Source organism: Elephantulus edwardii, unplaced genomic scaffold (assembly GCF_000299155.1).
Source record: "Elephantulus edwardii isolate Elephantulus edwardi_28Jun2011 unplaced genomic scaffold, EleEdw1.0 scaffold00002, whole genome shotgun sequence".
Lineage (NCBI taxonomy): Eukaryota > Metazoa > Chordata > Mammalia > Macroscelidea > Macroscelididae > Elephantulus > Elephantulus edwardii.
This window is the reverse complement of record NW_006399752.1, coordinates 22,862,875-22,865,712: the sequence shown is the minus strand read 5'-3', so window position 1 is coordinate 22,865,712 and position 2,838 is coordinate 22,862,875. Positions and strand designations below refer to the sequence as shown.

The 2,838-nt window shown below is 40.1% G+C and overlaps 1 pseudogene; it reads right to left on the bottom strand.

Annotated features, from left to right (window-relative positions):
- Positions 1-1,355: 1,355 nt before the first annotated feature.
- On the bottom strand, positions 1,356-2,088 carry LOC102864354 (annotated as a pseudogene).
- Between the last annotated feature and the right edge of the window lie 750 nt (positions 2,089-2,838).

Genomic DNA, 2,838 nt, shown 5'->3' with positions numbered 1-2,838 from the left:
GGGTGTGCATATATCTGCTTGGGTGGCAGTTATGGTCTCTTTAGGGTATATTCCCAGTAGTGGAATTGCTGGGTCAAATGGTATCTCTATTTGCAAGTTTTTGAGAAAGTGTTATATCACCTTCCACAGTGGTTGCACGATTTGATACTCCCACCAACAGTGAATAAGTGTTCCAGTTTCTCCACAACCTCACCAGCATTTGTTGCTTGCTGTTCTGTTACACTTTGCTATTCTGACTGGGGTGAAATGATATCTCATAGTTGTTTTGATTTACCTCTCACTTAGAGCTAGGGATTTTGAACATTTCTTCATGTGATTGTTAGCCATCTGAATGTCTTCTTTGGTAAAGTGTCTGTTCATATCTTGTGCCCATTTTTCAATTTGATTACTTACATTTATCTTGTTTTGGTGCTCTGTTATCCTGTGCCATGTTCACACTTCCTGACACACTAAAGCCCATTGTGGGAGTCACTGATTCAATCCACCTTGTGGAAGGTCTTTATCTTCTCATCGGCCTTCTATCCTTCCAAACATCATGTCTTATTCTAAGGAACAGCCCTGCTAGCAACATTCTCAAGGTATGTGTGGCGAAGTCTCATCACACTTGCATCCAAAGAGCACTCTGGCTGCACCTCTCCAAGATGTATTTGTTTGTTCTTTTGCCCATCCATGGGATGTTCAGGGCTTTTCTTCAACACCACAAATTGAAGGTACAAATTCTTCTTTTGTCATCAAGCATAGCAAGAGATTGGAAAAACCATAACCTGAATCAGATGCACTTTAGTCCAACAAATTGACATCATTACTCCTCAATAATTTGAAGAGGCCCCAAACTGCAGACTTTCCTAGTACACTATATCTCCTTATTTCTTGACTGCTGGTCTAAAGGTGTTAATTTTGAAACCAAGTAAGATAAAGTTATTTTAAGTTTCAATCTTTTCTCCATCTACCATGATGTTGCTTATTGGTCCAATGGTAAGAAATTTTGTTTTCTTGACATTGAGATGCAAGTCACATTGAAGGATACATTCTTTGATCTTCTACAAGTCCTCCTCACTTTCAGTGCTTTTTTTTTGCTGCTCAAAACCGTATATATTTATTTTTTCAATGCAACACATCTTTTTTTTCCAGTCTAACATTTTTATTCTACTGCATTATCTTTTAAAATTACAAGAACATAGGCAAACAGTATTCATTATCAGAAAAGATTAAAGGTGATCATCCATGGCATTTAGGAACAAATTAATACCATATTTCAAAGAAATGTTATATTCATTTTACAAAACAGTGAAGTTTCATTGTAAGTAATAAATTTCACTTTATCTTTGTATGTAATTTAACTTTGTTTGACTGGTTTACATAATTCCACTTTCTCCAACTGGATGCTTTGCAGGATCCAGCCCTATTTTCTTCATTGATACAGTAACATCAAACAAATAGTCATAGCATTCACACATGGTTTTAGTCTTCTGCCAAGTGTCTCCCCACACGTACACTCCGTGACGCCTGACAAGCACTGCACAGGTATCTGGATATTCGTTCATAGCACGAGCCATTCTCTCTTTGAGGTCCTTCTCCTCAGGTGTATTCTCAATAATGGGAACAACTAACATGTCATCATATCTGTAGTGCCCTCCCGAGGTACATTTCTGTATTCCTTTTATCATCTCTTGGTGTGTAATTTTAAACTCCTTTCCTGGAAAAATAAGGGTGGCCATGACGGCAGCTTTAGAATGGGTGTGGATCACTGCACCCACCGGCACCTCTCATTGTATACGCATTCATGAAAAGAGGAGTACATTGACTTTTTCTCAGCTTCTTACATGGTGGCGGTCCACTTACATCTTGTTTATTTAAGTCACAAACAAACGTGTCTTCGGGCTGAATTCTTTCCTTTTGCACTCCTGAGGGAGCAATGTAGATTTCATTGCCATTCCTCATGCTAATTCCTCCTCTAGTCCCAGTGACCCAGCCCGAGTGGTATAATTGTTTGCAAAGCTCTGGAATTAGACATCTTGGATGTTCTTTGTCCAGAGCAAAGCATCGCCTAGAGCAGCAGTTGCCTTCCGCAGCATGACAGTCAGACATGGCCTGGGCGAGGCAGTTCCGCAGTCACCGAACTTCAATCACGGAACTGGATCGCTCCCAAAGATCCTCCTGCCACTATGACGAGAGATCGCAGGTACCGCGACACATCTTTTAATCTCTTTTTTCCCACTTGTTTTTTTATTAAGTTTGTATACATTGTTTTTCACACCAGATCTTTCCCATTTCCTTAATTTCCTTCACCGCCCTCCCTCCACCTATCAAATTGTGTGGCCCTATGATTAACAACTCCCTAACCCCACACCCATCCTCACCCCTCGGGTCCCATCTTCCCCCTTCTTGGATCCTCATAAGCATTCTACAATAATGGTTTAATACAGTAATTACCCTTTTGGGACTGAGCGCAAGAGAGGAAGAACCTTGGTGAGATCAATTGATTCAGTGACTGGGGTAATGGGGGTATTTATGTCAGAGACAACAGGGTTGGCATAGAATAGAGCAGCATTTAGGGCTGTTGTACATTGGGTTGCTATGAGTAACAGATGACTCAACTGAATATAACAACAACAATAAAAGTCCAAAGAAAAGGGGCCAAAACCAAAGTTGTGGTGTCCCTGAAGATCTGACCTACAGAAATTGAGGGAATGAATGCTTTTGTGTTCTTTTAAACTGCTATTTGTGGAAATTGATAAGATAGCAACAGGAAACTAGTGCAATTTGGAAGTACACTTATTAGCCAGTATTCGAGTATACAGCCCATCTTACTAAAGAGAAAGCTAGTAAGTGTACCTT